Source organism: Ceratotherium simum, chromosome 30 (assembly GCF_057802395.1).
Source record: "Ceratotherium simum simum isolate JZ-2026a chromosome 30, ASM5780239v1, whole genome shotgun sequence".
Classification (NCBI taxonomy): Eukaryota; Metazoa; Chordata; class Mammalia; order Perissodactyla; family Rhinocerotidae; genus Ceratotherium; species Ceratotherium simum.
Genome location: NC_141929.1, coordinates 2,067,609 through 2,090,404, shown reverse-complemented (window position 1 = coordinate 2,090,404; position 22,796 = coordinate 2,067,609). Strand labels below are relative to the sequence as shown.

General features: G+C 52.9%; 1 pseudogene; it reads right to left on the bottom strand.

Moving 5' to 3' along the window:
• Positions 1-17,276: 17,276 nt before the first annotated feature.
• LOC101389478 (thyrotropin-releasing hormone receptor-like) lies at positions 17,277-22,332 on the bottom strand (annotated as a pseudogene).
• Positions 22,333-22,796: the final 464 nt, after the last annotated feature.

Genomic DNA, 22,796 nt, shown 5'->3' with positions numbered 1-22,796 from the left:
CATACATACGAGCAAGTAGGATGCAGACAAGAAGAAAGGAGATGAGGACACCGGGCACTCACGACCCAGCCTGAGGACTGGAGCCCTCTACCTGGTCATGGTGAAGCCCCCGCGGGGCTTCCTCCCCGGGGGACGCTGTTTCTCATTCACCCGCTTCATGCCAGCTCTTTACTACAGAGCGGAGCGTCATGTGTGACGTCCTCTCAGAGATGCCCCTGCTCCATCCCCTTGGCCCTCCCTAAGGTCACTGAGGCTGTGGGAGATGGCCCCCGGCACCCTACCTCCAGTGTGTGGCCCCGCTTGGCTTTCACTGCTGGAGAGCATTTGCCGAAGCCAGGGAGCTCCCTGGGGGGCAGGGAGCACCCCAGGGCAGCCCTCAAGCAGTGGGGCAGGAGTCGGGGACAAATGTGCCTGTCCTGGGAGGAAGGACACAGAGGACGTTCTCCATGACCGCTTGGCAGGTCCTCACGGACTGAGCCCGGGTGCAGCTGCCCAGCAATGTGCCTTTCAGTGGTCCTTGTCGTTCTCAGCCCCATTCCTCACCTGCCAAGTCAACCCCTGCTCCCAGGCCCTCACCTCGGGCTCGGCCCTCAGGTGACGTGCACCCCGACAAAGCTGCTGGCTTTGCCTCTGGGACTCAGTCTTCTGTCACGACTGAAGCCCCTGTCCTCCATGACTCCCAGCTCTTGCTGCACAATCCCAGGCACACTCCAGCTCTGCAGGAGCTCCCGGCCCCCAATTCCCCGATCCAGGAGAGCAGCGCTCGTGGGAACACGAGGACGCCCAGCCAGGCCGCGCAGGTCTGATGCTCCTGAAGGTACGTGCATTCCATCGGCCTGTTTCTCTGTGCAGCCCCTCCCTGCTCCCGAGTCCATCTGATGCAGGCTGGCACTTTACGTCCTAACCTTCTCGGGACACCCTGCTGGCTGTGCAACGCAAATGTAAATTCAAAATAGGGGAAAAATTTAACTCTCCTGGTGCAGAAAGGGTACGGGAGTGCCCCCTCCCTTTTCTTTTTTTTTTTTTTTGTGAGGAAGATCGGCCCTGAGCTAACATCTGCCAATCCTCCTTTTTTTTTTTTGCTAAGGAAGACTGGCCCTGGGCTAACATCCATGCCTATCTTCCTTCACTTTATATGGGACACCGCCACAGCATGGCTTGACAAGCGATGTGTCGGTGCACGCCCAGGATCCAAACCGGCGGATCCCAGGCTGCTGCAGTGGAGCGTGCGCACTTAACCGCTTGCGCCACCGGGGCAGTCCCCCTCCCTTTTCTTAGAGCATTTACTTTAGAAAACTTGTAAATTTTTCTCTGCCTCTTTTGAAATGTGTGTAAATCTTTTTAAACAGCTTTCTAAGCCTCTTGCCAGTTTTACAACTCAAGACCATCTTCCTCAAGAACCCAGGAGCCGTCTCTCTGAAGAAAGTGGTGTCCTGTCCATCCCCCAGGTTCCCCCAGGGCAGGACCTAACTCAGCAGGCTCCTGGCTCCAGGCTGCATAGCCAGCTCCTGTCAGAGATACAAGAAGTTTTATTATACCTTTAGATAAAGGCAATTAGCTAACACAGATGGCCCCCAATCCCCAGGTGGATTTGGCATGAACGGTGCATGACAAATGGTGCTGTCACGTCCTCTACGTAAGGACTCGCTCTCGTCTGTCTTGAGAACGTGTGTGTGACGGGCTGCATCTTGGCTAAAGGAAAGGGTGAGTCTCTGTCTGCCATCACCTGGCAGGTGTGACACGCACCACATTATGGTTTCCTGTTTTTCCAGTAATAAAACCATTCTCTCTCTCTTCTACGCTGGTGGGGAGGTTTCCTGGGTCGACAGAAGATTTTGTTTTAATCATATTCTCCTGACAGCTGACACAGAAGAGGAAGGAGCCCCGATCTGGCCTCAGCCGGGCACTTGCAACCGTGCACAGCCCCCCACACCTCCTTGACTCTCACGAGACTGTCCCGGTCACTGTCTCTGTGGCCAGTGGGGAAACTCGTGTGGGATACTGGATTGGAAGGTACTTTGTGCTGTAACATTTTGGATGAAACTATTGAGGAGCTCTTTCTACTTTTTTCTATTTTCCTAGTTTTCCATAATGAGTGCATGTTGGTTACAATTAAAAACTGGCATTGAGTTTGTTATTTGGGACATGAACACAGGCTGCTCAAAGAGGGGTACTGGGTCTCTCTCTGAAGTGCCCTCTAATGATGTGTTTACAGATGCTGGGGGAGATTCTGAGCAAATGTCATAAGGGATCAAGCTGACCCTCGCTCAGGAGTCACAGATGGGAGGGAGGAGGCAGGTGGGGAGCAAGTGGGATGGAGAACAAGGTGGGCAGATGGACCATCACTGGATGAAGTCTGGCAGCGGCCTGGTCCTGCCTGTGTCCGTAGGTGAATCTCTCCTCTCTGAACCTCAGTCTCCCCAAAAGCAAACCAGAAGGAAGGAAAATGATCATTTATCAAAAACAGTATTTGCCAGTGACTATGCAAATTAATTTGCATCTATCATCTGATTAAGTGGTTTGCAATCTTTTAGTCCCAGGACACAGTTTACACTCTTAAAAGTTACTAAGAGATTGACATCAGCATCATGGTGGAGTGAGCTCTTCTCTTAGTCTCTCTCCCCTAAGATACAATGAAAAGGACATTTATAAACCGACAGAGGACATTCACACAACAAAATAGACATCTGAGAGAACCATGCAGCCCTATGTCTGAAGGTGGGGGTGCTGGACCCCCCAGAGGCAGTGGAAGGAGGTAAGGGGGTCTCCTCTCCCTCCCAAGCAGCCGCAATCTAGGGCACAGGACCTTGTGCAGTTGCTGGCACATGACACTGAGAGGAGATGGGGGAGAAGGCAGCCCTCTGTGGGAATGCCTGTGCTCTCCGAGTTGCCTCCCAGCCTGTGGCCATGCCCCACACCAAGGCAGCTACACAACCACAGGGGCAGCCCAGGCAGGCAGACAGTGCCCCCGCCCACCTGGCACAACAGCTTGGCCTGTTGGCCAGAGCAAGGGACCACCACCAGAGTGCCTGCACCTACCTGTGTAAAGCAGCAGCAGCCAGTGGGCAAACACAGACGGGCACTGTCCCTGTCAGCACAGCTTCCAATAGACAGGCACAGCTGCCAGGGGTCATGGCGGTCTCAGTAAACACACCTCCTGCTCCCCCCAGTGGTGGCAGGTGGAATCGCCAACCAGATACAACTACAACGTGGTGGCGAAAGTCCACCCCATCAAATAGCATGAAGAAATACATTAACGCTCCAGAACAGAAGGAAAATGACAAGTACTCAGAAATCAATCCTGAAGTCACAGAAATTTACAATCTAGATGACAGAGAACTCAAAATAGTTATCATAAAGAAACTCAACAAGTTACAAGAAAATCCAGAAAGACAGTTTAATGAAATCAGGAATAAAATTAATGAACAGAGGGAATTCTTCACAAAAGAGATTGAAACTATAAAAAAAATCAGAAATGTTAGAGATGAAGAACACAATGAACGAGATAAAGAAAAATCTGGAGTCCTTAAATGATAGAGCTGATATCATGGAGGACAGAAATATAGAAATACTGCAGGTAGAGGAGGAGAGAGAACTAAGACTAAGAAATGAAGACATTCTCTGAGAAATATCCAACTCAACTAGGAAAAGCAACATAAGGATTATAGGTATTCCAGAGGGAGAAGAGGGAGAAAGGAGCAGAGAACTTGTTCAAAGAAATAATAGCTGAGAACTTCCCAAACCTGGAGAAGGAGCTGGAATTACAAGTAAATGAAGCCAATAGATCTCCTATTTACATCAATGCAAAAAGATCTTCTCCAAGGCATATATTAGTAAAACTGGCAAAAGTTAATGACAAAGAAAAATTATTAAGGGCAGCAATGCAGAAGAAAATAACCTACAACGGAATTCCTATCAGGCTTTCAGTGGATTTCTCAGCAGAAACATTATAGTTTAGGAGAGACTGGAATGATATATTCAAAATTCTGAAAGACAAAAACTTTCAGCCAAGAATACTCTATCCAGCGAAACTATCCTTCAGATACAATGGAGAAATAAAAACTTTCCCTGATAAACAAATTTAAGGGATTTCATCACCACAAGACCCCTCTACAAGAAATGATCAAGAAGGCCCTCATACCTGAAAAAAAAAAGAAAGGGTTTACAAACACTTGAGCAAGGAGATAAACGGACAGACAAAATCAGAAAATTGCAGCTTTCTATCAGAACAGGTTAGCAAACACTTAATTATAACAGAGATAAAGGGAAGGAAAGCATCAAAAATAACTATAATCACTTCATTTTAATCACAAACTCACAACACAAAAAGGAATAAGTTGTGACAACAATAACTTAGACAGAAAAGAGGCAAGGGATGGAAACTGCTTAGACTAAGGAAATAAGAGGCTATCAGAAAATGGACTATCTCATCTATGAGATCTTTTATACAAACCTCACGGTTTGTATGAAACCATGAAACAAAAAATCAGGGGCTGGCCCAGTGGCGTAGAGGTTAAGTTCGTGTGCTCCGCCTCAGTGGCCCAGGGTTCACAGGTTCAGATCCCAGGCGTGGACCTACTCACCACTTATCAAGCCATGCTGTGACAGGTGTCCCACATAAAAAGTAGAGGAAGATGGGCACGGATGTTAGCCCAGGGCCAGTCTTCTTCCTCCAGGAAACACATCTCAGTTCTAAAGACAAACATAGGCTCAGAGTGAAGGGATGGAAGATAATACTCCAAGCTAATGGCAAATGAAAGAAAGCAGGTGTTGCCATACTTATACCACACAAAGCAGACTTCAAGATGAAAAAGGCAGTGAGAGACAAAGAGGGGCACTGTATGATGATAAAAGGGACACTCCACCAAGAGGACATAACACTTATAAATATATATGCACCTAACACAGGAGCACCAAAGTACATACAGCAACTATTAACAGACCTAAAAGGAGAAATTAACAGCAACACTATAATAGTAGGGGACCTCAACATCCCACTTACATCAACAGATAGATCATCCAGACAGAAAGTCAACAAGGAAATAGTGGAATTAAACAAAAAACTAGACCAGATGGACTTAATAGATATATATAGAACACCCCTTCCAAAAACAGCAGAATACACATTCTTCTCAAGTGCACATGGAACATTCTCAAAGATAGACCATATGTTGGGGAACAAGGCATGCCTCAATAAATTTAAGAAGATTGAAATCATATCGAGCATCTTTTCCAACCATAATGCTATGAAACTAGAAATCAACTACAAGACAAAAGCTGGGGGGCTGGCCTGGTGGTGTAGCAGTTAAGTTCACATGCTCTGTTCCGGCAGCCCAGGATTCATGGGTTCAGATCTCAGGCACGGATCAACACACCGCTTATCAAGCCGTGCTGTGGCGGCATCCCATATAAAGTAAAGGAAGATGGGCACAGATGTTAGCCCAAGGCCAATCTTCCTCAGCAAAAAGAGGAGGATTGGCAACAGATGTTAGGGCGAATCTTCCTCACAAAAAAAAAAAAGAAAGAAAAAAGCTGGGAAAGTGACAAACATGGAGACTAAACAGCATGCTACTGAACAACCAATGGATCATTAAAGAAATTAAAGGAGAAATTAAAGAATATCTGGAGACAAATGAGAATGAAAATGCACCATACCAACTAATGTGGGATGCAGCAAAAGCAGCCCTAAGAGGGAAATTCATAGCAGTACAGGTCCACCTTAACAACCAAAAAAATGTCAAGTAAGTAATCTTAAACTACACCTAACAGAACTAGAAAAAGAAGAACAAACAAAGCCCAAAGTCAGCAGAAAGGGAAATAATAAAAATTAGAGCAGAAATGAATGAAATAGAAACAAAAAAAAAAACAGTAGAAAGGATCAATGAAACTAAGAGCTGGTTCTTTGAGAAGATAAACAAAATTGACAAACCCTTAGCCAGATTCACTAAGAAAAAAAGACAGAAGGCTCAAATAAATAAAATTAAAAATTAAAGAGGAGAAATTACAATGGATACCACAGAAACACAAAGGATTATAACAGAATACTGTGAAAAACTATATGCCAACAAATTGGGCAGTTGAGAAGAAATGTATAAATTCTTAGACTCATACAACCTCCCAAAAGTGAATCAAGAAAAAATAGAGAATCTGAATAGACCAAACACAAGTAAAGAGATTGAAACAGTAATCAAAAAACTCCCAAAAAATAAAAGTCCAGGACCAGACGGCTTCTCTGGAGAATTCTATCAAACATTCAAAGAATATTTAATACCTATCCTTCTCAAACTATCCTAAAAAATTGAAGAAGACAGAACACTTCCTAGCACATTTTACGAAGCCAACATCACCCTGATCCAAAAGCCAGACGAGGACAACACAAAGAAGGAAAATTACAGGCCAATATTGCTGATGAACATTTATGCAAAAATGCTCAACAAAATATTGGCAAACCGAATACAGCAATACATTAGAAAGATCAGGGGGCCGGCCCCGTGGCTTAGCCGTTAAGTGCGCACGCTCCGCTACTGGCGGCCCGGGTTTGGATCAGGGGCGTGCACCAACGCACTGTTTCTCTGGCCATGCTGAGGCCACGTCCCACATACAGCAACTAGAAGGATGTGCAACTATGACATACAACTATCTACTGGGGCTTTGGAGAGAAAAAGGGGAAAAATAGGAGGATTGGCAATAGATGTTAGCTCAGGGCCGGTCTTCCTCAGGAAAAAGAGGAGGATTGACATGGATGTTAGCTCAGGGATGATCTTCCTCACAAAAAAAAAAAAAAAGAAAGAAAGATCATACACCATAATCAAGTGGGATTTATACCAGGGACACAGGGATGGTTCAACATCCCCAAATCAATCAATGTGATACACCACATTAACAGAACGAGGAATAAAAACCACATGATCATCTCAATAGATGCAGAGAAAGCATTTGACAAGATCCAACCACCATTTATGAAAAAAACTCTCAACAAAATGGGTATAGAAGGAAAGTGCCTCAACATAATAAAGGCCATATATGACAAACCCACAGCCAACATCAGACTCAATGGGGAAAAACTGAAAGCCATCCCTATGAAAACAGTAACAAGACGAGAGTGCCCACTCTCGCCACTCTTATTCAACATAGTACTGGAGGTTTTGGCCAGAGCAATTAGGCAAGAAAAAGGAATAAAAGGAATCCAAATAGGCAACGAAGAAGTGAAACTTGGGGCCAGCCCCATGGCGTAGTGGTTAAGTGCTTTCGCTCCACTGCTGGTGGCCCAGGTTCGGATCCTGGGTGCACACTGATGCACCGCTTGTCAGGCCATGCTGTGGTGGCGTCCGATATACAGTAGAGGAAGATGAGCACACATATTAGCCCAGGGCCAGTCTTCCTCAGCAAAAAGAGGAGGATTGGCATGGATGTTAGCTCAGGGCTGATCTTCCTCACACACACAAAAAAAGAAGTGAAACTCTTGCTGTTTGCAGACGACATGATTTTATATATAGAAAACCCTAAAGAATCCATCAGAAAACTATTAGAAACAATCGACAACTACAGCAAAGTTGCAGGGTACAAAAGCAACTTACAAAAATCAGTTGCATTTGTATACTCTAATAACGAACTAACAGAAAGAGAACTCAAGAATACAATCTCATTTACAATTGCAACAAAAAGAATAAAATGTCTAGGAGTAAATTTAACCAAGGAGGTGAAAGATCTATACACTGAAAACTATAAGACATTATTGAAAGAAATCGATGATGACATAAAGAAATGGAAAGACATCCCATGCACATGGATTGGAAGAATAAACATAGTTAAAATGTCCATACTACCTAAAGCAATCTGCAGATTCAGTGCAATCCCAATCAGAATCCCAATGACATTCTTCACAGAAACAGAACAAAGAGTCCTAAAATTCATATGGGGCAACAAAAGACCCCAAATAGCTAAAGCAATCCTGAGAAAAAGGAACAAAGCTGGAGGCATCACAATCCCTGACTTCAAAATATACTACAAAGCTATAGTAATCAAAACAGCATGGTACTGGTACAAAAACAGACACACAGATCAACGGAACAGAATTGAAAGCCCAGAAATAAAACCACAGATATATGGACAGCTAATCTTCAACAAAGGAGCTAAGAACATAGAAAGGAGAAAGGAAGTCTCTTCAATAAATAAAGAAAGGAAGTCTCTTTCCCAGCAAGTGGCTGGGAAAACTGGACAGCCACTTGCAAAAGAATGAAAGTAGACCATTATCTTACATCATACACAAAAATTCACTCAAAATGGATCAAAGACTTGAAGGTAAGACCTGCAACTATAAAACTCCTAGAAGAAAATATAGGCAGAACACTCTTTGACATTGGTCATAGCAGGATCTTTTCGAACTCCATGTCTACTCGGACAAGGGAAACAAAAGAAAAAATAAACAAGTGGGATTTCGTCAGACTAAAGAGCTTCTGCAACGCAAAAGAAACCAGGATCAAAATGAAAAGACAACCCACCAGCTGGGAGAAGATATTTGCAAATCATATATCCGACAAGGGGTTAATCTGCAAAATATATAAAGAACTCACACAACTCAACAACAAAAAAACAAACAACCTGATCAAAAAATGGGCAGAGGATATGAACAGACATTTTTCCAAGGAAGATATATAGATGGCCAATAGGCATATGAAAAGATGTTCAACATCACTAATCATCAGGGAAATGCAAATCAAAAGTACACTAAGATATCACCTCACACCCGTGAGAATGGCTATAATCACCAAGACAAAAAATAGCAAATGTTGGAGAGGATGTGGAGAAAAGGGAACCCTCATTCACTGCTGGTGGGAATGCAAACTGGTGCATCCTCTATGGAAAACAGTATGGAGATTCCTCAAAAAATTAAAAATAGAAAATTACCTTATGATCCAGCTATCCCAGTTCTGGGTATTTACCCAAAGAAGCTGAAATCAACAATCCAAAGAGGCTTATGCACCCCTGTGTTCATCGCAGCATTATTCACTATAGCCAAGAAGTGGAAGCAACCCAAGTGTCCCTCGACTGAGGATTGGATAAAGAAGATGCGGTATATATACATATATATATATATATATATATATGGAATACTACTCAGCCATTAAAAAAGACAAAATCGTCCCATTTGCAACAACACAGATGGACCTGGGGGGTATTACGTTAAGTGAAATAAGCCAGACAGAGAAAGACAAAGACTGCATGACTTCACTCATATGTGGAAGATAAACCAGCACACAGACAGAGAGAACAGTTTGGTGGTTACCAGGGGGAAGGGGGTTGCAGGGTGGGCACAAGGGGTAGAGGGAGGCATTTATATGGTGACTGACAAACAATAATGCACAACTAAAATTTCACAATCTTATAAACTATTATGACATCAAAAAAGAAAGTAGAAAGTTAAAACTAAACTAACACTGCGCCCCTGAGCCTGCCCTCCTTTGCCACGTTGAAAGCCGTGGGTCTGCTCTGCACTGTGAAGGTGGGATTTTGAACATCTGCATCGGGCCATTTGGAAACCTACGCTCAGAGTCACGAGGATCTTGCAGACGGTGACGCACCTCATTACACCACATCAAACACAGCACTTGCTAATGTCACCACCAATTTCATCAGAAAAGTCATTAACCCCTGTGACGCTGGTCAGGCTCACAGTGGAGACACAGGCTCTCCAAAATTCTCATTTTCACTTGAGAGCTCGAATTTTATCGTTAGCCACAGACACCGTCCATGGTTCTCCTTGAAGTGGCAGGCTCACAAGCTCGTTTTTGAGGAGACTTGGCTGTGTCACTGTGGTGTGGCTCGGTCGTCCCTGTGATGGAACACAGCGCTCCCTGGGAAGAGCGGCTGGCTCAGCTCACAGCACCAACTGTGCCCGGGTTCCCTCCCTGGAGATGACCTTCCCACTTCAGTGTGCAGCAGAAGGCTCCACGTGCGCTTCCCATTTCATCGCCAAAAACATTAAAAAGACAGAACTCAAGAGTTGAGATTTGATACAACTAGCATTGTTGATGCCTCGTCCAGGGCAGTCTCAGCAGAAGCCGCGGTGTCTTCGATTGGGAGTGTGAGCTGTGAGGACACGGCAACCGCAAGCACAGTGCAGGGCCACGCTCGCGCCACATTTGCGTCTGCCCCATCAGTGCAAAGGTCAACTGGTGAAAAAGCTGATGACCTCTGAGTGGTTTTGACGTCTAGACCTTGAGGGTTTCGGGACCACACTTTGAGAAACGCTAGATTAAACCGCCACCCCCGCCCTAGGTCGTGCGGGTAAGCTTTCTGCTCTACCAAAAGAAGAAACTGGGACTCAGTGACATTCATGAGGGGCCCACACCTCAGTCCCCAGGGGACCCTCAGACCCCCACCCTTCTCCCTGTGCAGCCTGGCCCCATTCCTTCCGTCTCTAACAGGGCAGGAATCTGTGCACGACCCCTATACACAGGGCCAGGCAGGGAGCTTCCTGGTCCCTGGAGCATTCGGCCCCCACCCCACGCAGGCCCAGCTCTCTTCTCTGCCCCGCTCCTTCCATTAAGGCCTCCCCCCCAACCACCCTCCCCTCGGCTGGTTGGTTAGCTGGGGCCCTCAATGTCCAAGCCACTGAGATGTCTCCCCGACACTCTGCAGCCTCGAGTGATAATCCCTCACATTCACGGACCCCGCACACCAGGAACACTGCACATTTTACAAAGCACATTTTATCCTCTGTCATCCTCAGGACCAGTGTGAGGGTCATTCCAAGTGGACAGCGAGAGACGGAGGCTCGGAGAGGCGGCACAGCCTCCCAGGCCCCAAGCTATCCCCTCCTGGAGCACAGCTCACTCCCCACCTCCGAGAGAAATCGGGGAGCCATGGCGAGGGAGTCAAAAGAGCTGGGGGGCTCACGTCAGCTACAGGCGCCTCTCCCCTTCGCCTGCCAGGCACCATGCCCTCTTGGGCTGGAAGCAGCACCTCCACTCCGGGCTGCAGGGGTCCCCAGCCAGCACATTCCAGCCCTGCTCAGCCACAGGAGGGGTTAAGGCTCAGGCCAGTCCCCAGGTGGAGGGCTCTGCAGACCACTGAGGCAGCGTCACTCCCCAGGTGCCAGGTGGCAGCCACCACACCTTCTGGACAATTCCCGTGCAGTCACCAAATCCCCTCTGCCTAAGCCAGTCTGAGTCGGAATCCTGATGTGTGCAACCTCGTTCTGCCTGATAAAGCACCCGGAACTCTGTGTCCAGGCTGGGTGGAGCGAACCTGCCGAGAGCCAACCGCCTCCTCCTGGCGGCTGCTGGGCTCTGCCTGCTCATGGCCCACGGACGTGGTTCCCGCAGAGCCAGCAGGGACGCCCTGTGGCCTGGGCCAGCGTCCCCATGCTCCTCTATCAGGTGGCAGTGGGAAAGCCTGAGTGGGCACCTGGTCCTTGCAGGAGTGGGGAGATATGACCCTGCCCGTAAAAGCAGACAGCAGGTTCAGGGTAACAGGATCCCTCAGAAAATGCACCACCTTGAATGACCAGTGGCAGGCGCCGGGCACACTGGGTGGTGGAAGGTGCTGAAACTACCCCGGCTTGGGCTGGGTGGAAGACAGAGACCAAGTGTTCTGCAACGTCTGCCATGGGTGAAGGGGGAGAGTGCTGACACCAGACACTGATGGCTGAGAATGTTCTGGAACCTGAGCAGTGGCGCAGGGGTCCTACCTGCCCACAGCCCAACCCAGGCCCCGGTGAGCACTGGCATGGCGTGTTTCTCTGGGCCTGTTCCAAAGGCAACCTTCCTGTGTGCGAGTTCAAGTGGCTGGAAGCAGAAATGCACGTGTTGTGTGCATCTATGTGCATGTCATTAAGCAGTCTCCTGGATGAAGGCTCTTTCCTCATGTTTTCCTCTGCACTTTCTGTAGTGCACAGATTCTTGTCCCCTCTTGATCCTCCAGAACCAGCTCCGGCCACAAGTGCAAGGTCCAGAGGACCGGAGGGCTTGCTCTGTCAGTGGTCTCACCTCGAGGTGCTCAGAGTCCCCCAAGGCTGTTCACACGAGCCTGCAGCTTTTCCAACAGGCTCCAGCTGAGCTGAGGCTGCTGGTCTGGCGCCTTGAGAACCGCTGCCCAGTTCCACCCCCTCACCAGGGCCCCGAGGTCCCCAGCCCGCTGTGCGCAACACCCCGGCTGAGACCTGGATCCAGCGTAACGAGACGCACTCAGGCCTGGACGGCACTGGCCCACTGGCCTCTTTCCTGGACACGTGCCACCAGCGCTAGAGCAGAGAATTCACAACACAAGCAAAGCTGCCCTCTGGGCATCTGTAGTCTCCAACAAAAGAGAAGCCGCGTAAGTCGTCTGAGCACAAGGTGGAAAGTGATAGGTCTTAGGAGGGGTGGGGGCTGTGGGAAGAGATGCCACAGCTGGGGGCTGCCCCAGGGCTTCCTGGAAGAGGAGGCTCCCAGTGAGGCTCCTGGTGAAGATGCATTGGCCTGAGGGGGAGACCCCCAATGGCTGGTTGTAATGATGTGATTCCCCAAACGGTGAGCTTCTCAGCCGACTTCCACAGAAAGCCAGGCACAGTTTCCGTCAGCTACACTGTGGCTGCTCCCCTGGGACTTCCAGTGTGGCTGTAAAAGGAGCAAAAAGTGCTCAGTGTTCACATGCAAAGTGCGCGGAATTGCAAACACCTGTCTTCCCTCCGCGACTGTCCAGCTGTGCGGGCACTACCTCAGCGTGTGCACGGGGGACTTCAGGGGTCTCCAGACTGTCCACTAAATGCCAGTGGCTCTGCCCAATCCTGGGACAATCAAAACACCACCATGAAAACGCCCAAGACGTCCCACTCTTGGCAAATGAGGTGGATGAGACTAGTGGTGGGGAGAATTGAGAGGAAAGCGAACTCTGGGCAAGATGCCTGCCAGGATACTTGGGGTGAGGAGGCCGAAACGTGACCCATGGAGTTGGCACTTATTAGGCAACCTGAACCCCCGCCACCGCATGGAAGGTGCACAAAAAACACAGGGGCCGCCGGGGGCTAGTCCTGGCCAGCACACAGTTCGCCTGCAGCAGAGGCTGGGTGTGCAGACAAGGCGTGGGGATGCCCATGCCCTGGGGGAGGAGAGGTCAGTCAGGAAAAATAAAAAAGCCAAGAAACCTTCAAAGTGGCTGATGCCAGAGACGAAACCATAGTGAGGACCTTGGTTTCATTCAGGCCTTTGCAGTAGGGAGAGCTCACCTGTCCCAGCAGGTGGTTTTGTCCTGGGCTCATATGAGGAGGAGTAGAGAGGTGACAGGTGGGTGGTGTGCAGGTGACAGATGCGTGGTCTGCAGATGACAGGTGAGTACTCTACAGGTGACAGGTAGGTGGTCTATAGGTGACAGATCTTCAGGTGACCGATAGGGAACCTGCAGGTGACAGGTGAGTAGTGTACAGGTGATGGGTGGGTGGTCTTCTGGTGACAGGTGGAGGTCTGCAGGTGACAGGTAGGTGGTCTATAGGTGACAGATCTTCAGGTGACCGACAGGCAACCTGCAGGTGACAGGTGAGTAGTGTACAGGTGATGTGTGGGTGGTCTTCTGGTGACAGGTGGAGGTCTGCAGGTGACAGGTAGGGGGTCTGCAGATGACAGGTGGGTGGTGTTCAGGTGACAGGTGGGAGGTCTGCAGGTGACAGGTGGGTAGTTACAGGTGACAGGTGGGTGGTATGCAGGTGACAGGTAGAGAGTCTGCAGTTGACAGGTGGGGGTCTGCAGATGATAGGTGGGTTTTGTGCAGGTGACAGGTGGGGGTCTGCAGGTGACAGGTGGAGGTCTGCAGGTGACAAGGGTGGTCTGCAGCTGGGCTCATTATGCAACCAGGGGGATCTCTGTCAGCTGACTGAGAAATGTTTCTCTCCACACCTAGCTAGTTTCAGGGGGACAAATGGCTCTAATCTCAGCTAATTAACCATGAGACAAAGAATGGGATGCTAAAGGATCGGGGTCTGGCCCAATCCCGGGTAAACCAGGGGTCATCTGTGGGTCTTGTGGGGTTCTGAGGAAGAGTGGGCAGGGATCTCAACTAAGTCATTTGGGGATGGGGGTTCTTTGCAGTAAGTCGTCTCTCGGGGTATTTCAGAAAACCAAAGGTTTGTGGGGGCTTCACTGTCGCTGTTTTCTGAGGGCACAGGCTCAGGTAAAGTCTCAGAGGGAACCACACACAGCGACTCTCACTGGTCTGGCCATTTCCTAGAAGGGCCCACAGCTGCTTGAGCTCAGCTCTGAGCCAGAAAGCACACCCACGTCTGTTCCTCTGTCCTCACAGCTTCTCTTGGTGGCGATCTTGGCCTCGCCAGTGAGGAAATGGAGCCCCCACCAGGATTCACTCAGTCTGGCTGTGCTAGCACCAGCCGGCCCCTGGTGGGCCACACCACGCCGGGCGTTTACCCCGAGGTCTCAACCCCCATGTCAAGGCTGCACACGCTCATCAGAGAGCAGAAGCTGTGGCGAGGAGCACCAAGCAGCACTGAGTAGGTCACGCTGTTACCACGTGTACTTATATCAATGCCCTGAGGGCTCCGCGGTGTCACACTCTGCCCCAGTAGCTCTCAGCACCACTGTCACTTTCTGAGCACAGCCCTCTGGGCCCGTTCTTGGGAAACACACGCTCCTCCTCCTGCACCAGCTTCGCCCTGACTGCTGCACCCACTTCCACACGGCCGGAGCTCCTCTGATGTCGTTCTCAGGACAGCACAAATTCCGAACTGTCACAGAATGAATTTCACCGGAAATCAGAACACACATCTGCAGATTTCACTGCTCAGCTGAGAACCACTGGTTTACGCCCTCACACACCAAAGCTTTTTGCTTTTACCCGCTTGGGGTGGGAAATAGATCCAGAGCATAGTGCATGGTCCCTGTCACCTTAAAGAGGGGGCATTGCCTGTTACCAGGCCCTGTCACAGTTAAGGGGGGGGCGGGTGGCCCAGCCAGAGCCTAGAGCCATCTGCCCATCAGGTGCCCCAGCCCGGCATGCTTCCTAATGCAGAGCTGGCTGTCAGGATCTTCGTGCCCACCCACCGCAGTCCCACCGAGCAGCTCCTGTCCCTCTCTTGCAGAGACCCAGACCTGCGAGTCCCTCCCTGCCCAGCAATCTGTATTTGTGATGTGCTCCCCAGGGGGTCCACACGTGGGAATCACTGTTCTGGTCCACAGCGTGAGAACCAGGGAACGGAAATCGGAGGGAGCATGGGGCTTCACTCAGGAGAACTAACAAGGGACACGGGGCGGGTCCACTGCACAGCCAGGTTTGGGGACCCCTGGACAGACCAACAGCGCCTGAGAGCTGGGCGTAAAACCAAAGCGGGAGGCACAGGGCTCACCCCTGGGTGTCAACGCAGCAGCTCGGTGACCTCTCAGCCCTACAGAAAGTTTCTTCGTTTGCAGGGGGGCGGTGGGGCACAAATTTACTTATTTCCTGATTTTCACCTATGTCCTGGATAAACAGTTAACCTCCCCATAGATGAGATGTTCCTGTACAAAAAAAAAAAAAAGGAAAGGAACAGTCTGGACAGCAAGACTGACTGGAGGGGGAGCCAGAACCAGGTGGGAAGTGCCCACACTGGCCCTGTCTTTACTGGTGGCAGGGGCGCCAGGGCCCAGCTGTGCAGGAGTGACTAGGGAAGAGGATGGAGGAAGGACAGGAGGAGACAGTTGGGAGCTGTCGTCCACAGCGAAGAAGTGAAACCCCCAACTAGGGCCTCAGTTCGGTGGGAGAGGTAACCTCAGCCCCACTCGACTCTCGAGAAGGGACGAGACCTTGAGCAACGTGCTCAAACATTAGAATCAGAATAAATAGAGAAATCCATTCAAGCTCTGCCACATCCTGACACGTCCCTGCTGAAGGCCAAGGAGCTCACCTTGGATTTCACAGATGAAGGAAAGGTCCAGGACTGGCCCTCGACACCAACGCCACCAGCAGCCGAAGGAGACGCTAACATCCAGGGGCCTGCGTCCACTGAGCTCGGCAACAGGGCCAGGGGTGTGGGTGCCCTCCCTCCAGTGAGGTCCCCACCTTCTCCTCCTCCCCCATCTGTCCCTCAGCCCTCTCGGGGACACAGCCCCACCACTGCGCTGACCGTTGGCCGGGCTGGCCCCAGCTTTCAGGATGCCTTTCCTCCCCGCGGACCCCCTCCCTCAGTCCCGCCTCTTCCGTCCTACACAGCATGGACGTCCCAATTGGGCCACCTCTGAGACACTCACACCTCCACCCAGACAATCCTCCAAGGAAAATCTGCTTTTAATGAACATCACAGGGGCCGAGAGGAAAACCGTCTCAAAGGAATAGGGGTGGGGTCAGGGGTCCTGCCTAGCTTTGAGGTCACCACAGGGGAACAAGTGACTGAGTCTAGATGTCTCTGAGCCTCAGTTTCCTTGTCACTAAAACGAGGACAGTCAGAAGTCCCACTTGACAGGGTCACTGCCAGGGAAGTCAGGGCTCCGTACAGTGCGCTTGGCCCAGGGAGTGGAGCCCCGCACCGCCTAACCACACCACACCGGGGCTCGTCCTGGGGCGGTTGTGCCTCCTCACGGCTCCCAGCTCGCCTCAGTCCCTCCTGGCCCCTGCTCAGCTTGTTTGCCAGTGACCGGGTCCTGGAGACGGGACAGGGGAAGGGGCGGGCCCTGCTGACACCTCCAGGTGGATGTCCTTTTCAGGCTGGGGCACCACGGCGTTGGGGCGGCCTGGGGCAGGGGCTCCTGCTGCCCCATGACATGGCCCTGGATATAGCCCGGAGCGTCTCTGGGTGTCAGCGGGGGAAGCAGAGCACCTTCCAGTGTGGCACCAGGTGGCACTGTGCACACTGGAGTCCACGCTCTGCCCACAGCTGGACTGGTAGACAGATATTAACAGAGACTGGAAGCACACTCTCTTCATAGCCGTCAGGACTTTTCCCCTGAAACACATGCTTAAAATGATGATGAGAGATGGAAGGTCATAATTTTAGACCGATGAAGGCTGGGGGTCTTCTAGCTTCTTCTTCCGGTTTCTCACCTCCCCACTTCCCAAGGAGGCAAGAGAGCTGCCCGAATGGAGTCCAGACTTGAACTCCAACTGCCTGAGCCAGGACATGCGAATGTCCTAGTTGACGAGGAGGGAAGCCACTGGGGACCGGACGCTGGGAGCCAATGGCAAAAGAGATGTCTGTCCCTCTCCTGGCCTTGCCAGCCACCAGTGAACGGAGCAGACGCCTGCAGGACCCAACATGTGAGCAAACAGAGGGGGTGGAGACAGAGGAGTGGGGAGGGCCAGGCAGGAGGAGGCCGGCCTCAGACAGCGCTGGAACAAGGCTCCTGCTGCTGGGGCGAGGGCCCAGCCGCCTGAGGGCCTGCCACCTCACTCCCAGTGGTCTGGGTCTTCTGGGGGGCTCTCGGACCACGCTGTAGCCGGTGGTGGTGAGGCAGGCTGCGCGCCTCTGCGGCTCCTCCGCCCCGCACCTGCACAGCCGCCGGAATGCCGCCCGGAACTTCTGGGACATGAGGCTGTAGACGATGGGGTTGACGGCGCTTTGTGTAGACACAGACGCGGCAGAAGAGGAGGACCCAGGGGTCCAGGAGAGGCCGCACCACGAAGGAGCGGAGCAGCACCAGCGTGCAGTAGGGCATCCACAGGGGGCCGAAGAGCAGCACAACCACCACCAGCATCTTGGTGACCTGCGGGGGTGGGAGGGAAGCCACCAAGCTGGCATGCCGCTGGCTGGTGGCCGAGCAAATGCCACAGGAAGGTACGGCCGTGGCTCCTGCCTCGGGAAGTGTTTGTTGAGTGAGTGATGAGAATGTTGCTACAATGATAAACTTTACTGCCAGTCTGCTGGGCCCTGTGCTGAAGACTTCCCGTGCGTTAACCCAGGGCTGACACTCAAAGCTGTGCCGTTGATAAGATCGTGAACTGTTCTGCCTCGGGCGCCCACCAGGGCAAGTGCACCCTGCCCCCAGACCTCTCAGACTGGACACCTGAGGGGGCCTCGGACCCCTGATGCACAGGGAGAGCCAGGACGGACACGGTGGTGGCTGACCTCCCTTGCAACTCCAGCCGGTGCTGCCATCTGTCATTGTGTCCACTTTGTGGATGAGGAAGCAGAGGTGAACAGGGCTAAGGGGTCACACGGCACCCACCCATGAACCAGCTTCTCCAGCAGCCGTCTGCACTCACGGCTTTCTCAATGGCCCCTTCCAGCTACAGTCATGTCCCTTTGGGTGGGACCACCGCCACCCACCCTATTCCATTCTTTCAGCTCAGGAGTGAGTCACCAGACCCAGAAACACAATCCTGTCTGGGGGTGGGGTGGAGGCAGGGATATGAAGACCCCACCCCGTGCAGCCCAAGGACAATCTGCCAGGATCAGGGCTCCTCTGGGAGGGAGGCGGGGTCAGCAGGAAGGGGCGGGGGCACGTATCCTGGCCGCCTCAGAGGGGCAGCCCCCAGCCTGACCCATACAAGGAGCTTCCTGGGGGGCCTAGGGCTGAGGGGAGGTCTTGGGGGTCCCCTAATCTGCTTGAGTCCTGGCCCCTCCCTGCTGCGGCCTCCAGGGTGGGTGTGGAGCAGGCCTCATTAGATCCCAGCTCCCCACTCCTGGCTGTGTGACCCCGGGCAGCCCACTTAACCTCTCTGAGCCTCTCTTTCTCGCTTGTAGCATCAGGATAATAGCAGTCTCCTTCCCAATTGTGGTGAGGACGGGGGCACCCGTGAAGTTATCACTCTCCTTTGCCCAAGGAAGGGTGAGCACCTGGGTGTCCAGAGATCTGTGTCTGGGGCCATGCTACCCCTGAGTGTGAACACAGAGTGCCACTCCGTGCACCTGCTCTGCCCTCTCTCCCTCTGTCTCTCCTTGTCTCTCTCTCTGTCTCCTCGTCTCTCCCTCTCTCCCTATCTCTCTGTCTCTGTCTCTCCCCCTTTCTGTCTGTCTCTCCCTGCCCTCCCTGTCTCTCTTTCTGTTTCTCTCTCCCTGTCTCCCTCCCTCCACCTCATCCCCATTGCTCACACACAGCTGCCCTCTCTGCTCTGCCCTCTCCCTGCCTCAGTCTCCATGAGGGCCTGCCTTGGTCACCCCTGGGAGCCCGTGCATGCCTGTCTCGGGCTCCATACATGTGGGGACACTGCTGACACCTAAGGCCAATGCTGTCCCTGCGATGGGAACCCCCAGGGTTTGCACCGCTCCCTCCCGGCAGAGCCAAGTGCTTCCAGCCCCCAAGGCCCATGTCCCCACCACAGCTCCATGCTAATCCTCAGGGCACCAGACTCCTGCCCTCGGGCCTCAGCCTACCTGCTCCACTCCCTGGAATGCTTCCCCAGAAGCCAACTTCAGACCTTTATTCAGTTGTCACCTCAGCGAGGCCTCCCAGAACTTTCCCCCAAACTCCCTCTCCCTCCCAGCTTCCTTTCTCTCCTTCTTTCCTCTGTACTCATCCTGCTCATGGTGTGTTTCCACCTGCCATAAGCCCCAGGGGCAGGGGTTCACTGGGTCGTGTTCTCCGAGTGCAGCTCCTGGAACCACGCCCACACACAGGAGGGCGCAGCGGACACTTGTTGGATGGACAAACGACTGCTGAGCTCGCGTCCTCCCTCACCTGTTTATGCTTGTGCCGCATCTCCCTGCCCTCTGCCTAACGACCCCTCCCCTCCTCACCCCTCCAGCTCCCACCTGCCGCCTCCACCCGACCCCGGGCGACACCTTGCCTACCTGCTTTCGGGAAGACGAGAAGCCTCTGGACCCGGGGCGTGTGCACCCCCCGCCCCCGCCTGGCCCGTGGGGCTGCCTCTCCACAGCTCCTCCCCCACGTCAGGCGGCACTGCCCCCGCGGTGGGGCGGGTGGGGCAGGGAGCTGTGGAACAAGATTCTCCCGATGAGCCCGTAGAGGACCGTGGCCATCGGGGCACGACGAAGAAGACCATGAAGTCCAGCAAGTAGATGGGCAGGTAGAGGCTGCGGGACACCTGGAGTAGCCACACTCCAGGCCCTAACTCTCGCTGACAGTGAGGTCCACCAGGAAGAACCAGACCAGGCAGCAGACAGACGTGACCCCCACACGCCTGTGATGATCCGCCTGGCCCGGGCCACGGTGCACACGGTCTGCGCACGCATCGGGTGGCACATGGCGATGTACCTGCAGGCCACACAGAGGCCAGGTTGGCCCTGAGGGTGGGGTCACATGACCTACCCGCCCAGGTGTGATTGGACCAAAGCAGGCACACCTGCCCCAGCTCAGCCAATCGGATCCATTGTCTGGGGAAACTGCATCGGGGACCCCATGGTCGAACTGGTCCTTTCATGGACGGACTTGAAGGCCGTGAAGATTTGGGGAGCAAGGTGGCCATTTTGAGGCAGCCACAGGGACTGGCAGAGCAAAGGGAGCAGGTCTTGAGAGAAGAAGGTGGGAAGGCAGACAGGGATGTGCAGCCTCTGGAGGACCTTGTCCCTCGAGGCCCACCAGGCTCTGCCTTGTATGCTGTGGGCCCAGGGACCCCATGCCCTTTTGAAGACCTTTGACCTTGCACAAGTCTCAGTGGGTTTTCTGTTGCCCACCTCCAAAGGTTGCTGACTGAGGCAGCCAACATTGTGTGCCCCCCGTGGCCATGCTTACAGCCTAGACCCGGGTTCCCCCCACCCTGCAATGCCTAGACCCGGGTCAATGCACATGGGCGGAGTTGGAGGGCGCTGGACCCCAGATGGGCACAGCCGGGGAGAGCCAAGACCAAGCCAGCGTTTGGATGTCAGAAGGCCTCGGCTACGTCCCAATTCTGTGTGGCCCTGGACAAGCCATCAGCCTCTGGGCCACCTTTCCCGAGGCCACGCAGCTAGGAAGTGGCAGAGCTGGGTTTGAACCCAGTCAGCGGACTTCAGAGTCCACATGTTAACCACAAGGCTAGGTCACCTCTCTGGTGTTAATCACAGCTGGAAGGGACCCAAGGGAATGTCCAGTCCAAATGCCCACCTTCCAGATATGGAGGCCCGGAGAAACGCTGGCATTTTATAGCAAGTGGGCAGCAGAGTTGAGATAAGAACCCCAGTTCCTGGGCCAGGTTCCTCCAGGTCCCACCCCAGCTCCCCTCTCTGTAAATGGAGAACAGAACTTCCTGCTCAGCTGAGCCTCAGTTTACCAAGGGTCCTGGCCAGGAAGTCCCAGCTCCACCACTCTGTGGTGAGAAACGGCGGGAGGAGGGCTGGGACACCTACCTCTCCACGGTGAACGCCAGGATGGAGTAGGAGGAGGCGTTGATGCCCAGATACTGCAGGTAGGTGATGCTCAGGCAGCTGGCGTGCCCGTAGACCCACTGCCCAGCCAAGCTGTCAGAGACGTTGGGCAGCCCCGCAGCCACCAGCATGGTGAGGTCAGCCAGGGCCAGGCTGACCAGATAGCAGTTGGTGGGTGTGCGCATGTCCCGCGTGGTCAGCACCACAAGGACCACCATGGCATTGCCCACGATGCCCACCACGCACACCAGGAGCACCAGGAAGACCGAGACCGTCTTGTACTCTATCCGGCCCAGGATGGCGTCGCCATGCACCAGCAACACGTTGCTGGGGCTGCTCCCGTTTCGCACAGTGGCTGACCAGGCACTGGAGGGGGCAAGAAGAGGCAGCTCCAGGAGGTGTCCACCTCCACGGGGCCGGGCCTCGCGTGAACACCGGCCCCTCCCATAAGCCAGGCCCCCAGAGACGCGCAAGGACCTGGTGCCTGGGGAGCAACTGCACTCGGCGAGGTGAGGAGATGGAGCAGGGAAGGCACGTTCTAGTCCCTACCGTTAATGTTACCACCAAGACCCGTCACTGCAAGCTCGGTTTCCTGGTGCATAAATACAGGTAAGGTGAGGCCAAGGGAAGGTTAGCAAGGTCAAATGCATGCCAGGCCCTTGGCCCAGCACATCCTGGTGCTCAGCGGTCAGCTGCCCCTTGTCATTAGGACGACACACGGCCTCTCTGAGTTCAGCGAGCTCATCTGTGAAGTGGGGAGAACAGAGCACATACTCCTCAGGGAGGTGCTGAGAGTCTCGCAAAATGGTGAAGCATGGAAAGTTCCGGGCCTGGAGCCTGGTAATGTTCAATGTCCATTATTTAAGGCCAATACTAAGGCTTTAATCTCCCTGAGCCTCAGTTTCCCCGTCTGTCAGTAGGGACAACAGCGGGAGCCCCCTCCCGGATGCTGTGAGTAGTGAACTGGATCACATGCCCCCGGTTTGCTGGATGCCCCGTCTCAGTTTCCCAGGAGCAGAGCCAGAAGCCCATGGCCGGCTCCTGCCCAGAGCCCCCAGCCTGGGCCAGGTCAGACCCTCACTCCGTCTCACTCTGGAAACAGCCCTGGAGCCAGCCAGCCCCCGACCTGTCATCCTTCCGAGGTACACCCCACACTTCCTCTCTCCTTCTCACATCCTGGGATGGCGACACAAGGAGTTTTATTATGAGCGGATCAAGCCACTGAGTCATCTGCTCAATGAGTGGGGTCAGAGCTGGGACTCGGGCAGACAGGTGAGGACACAGGACGCACACACACACACACGCACACCGCACACCACACAATAAACAACACACATACACCCACACACACAAACACACTTAGGTACACACACACACCTATACCCTTTAACCCTGTTAGTGTCACTGGCCTGAAGGGCTACATGTCAGCTACCCTCCAAGCCCCAACTGGTCCATGCAGCCCCGCCCTGTGCCCCCATTAGCTAGGCTGACCCCAGACAACCTGGAGCGGGCGACAGGATGCTCCTGCTGTGCTGATGAAGCTGAGGCTGACGGCCACCCACAGCTAGTCACTGGGCTGGGTGTTCAGCCCGCTCCT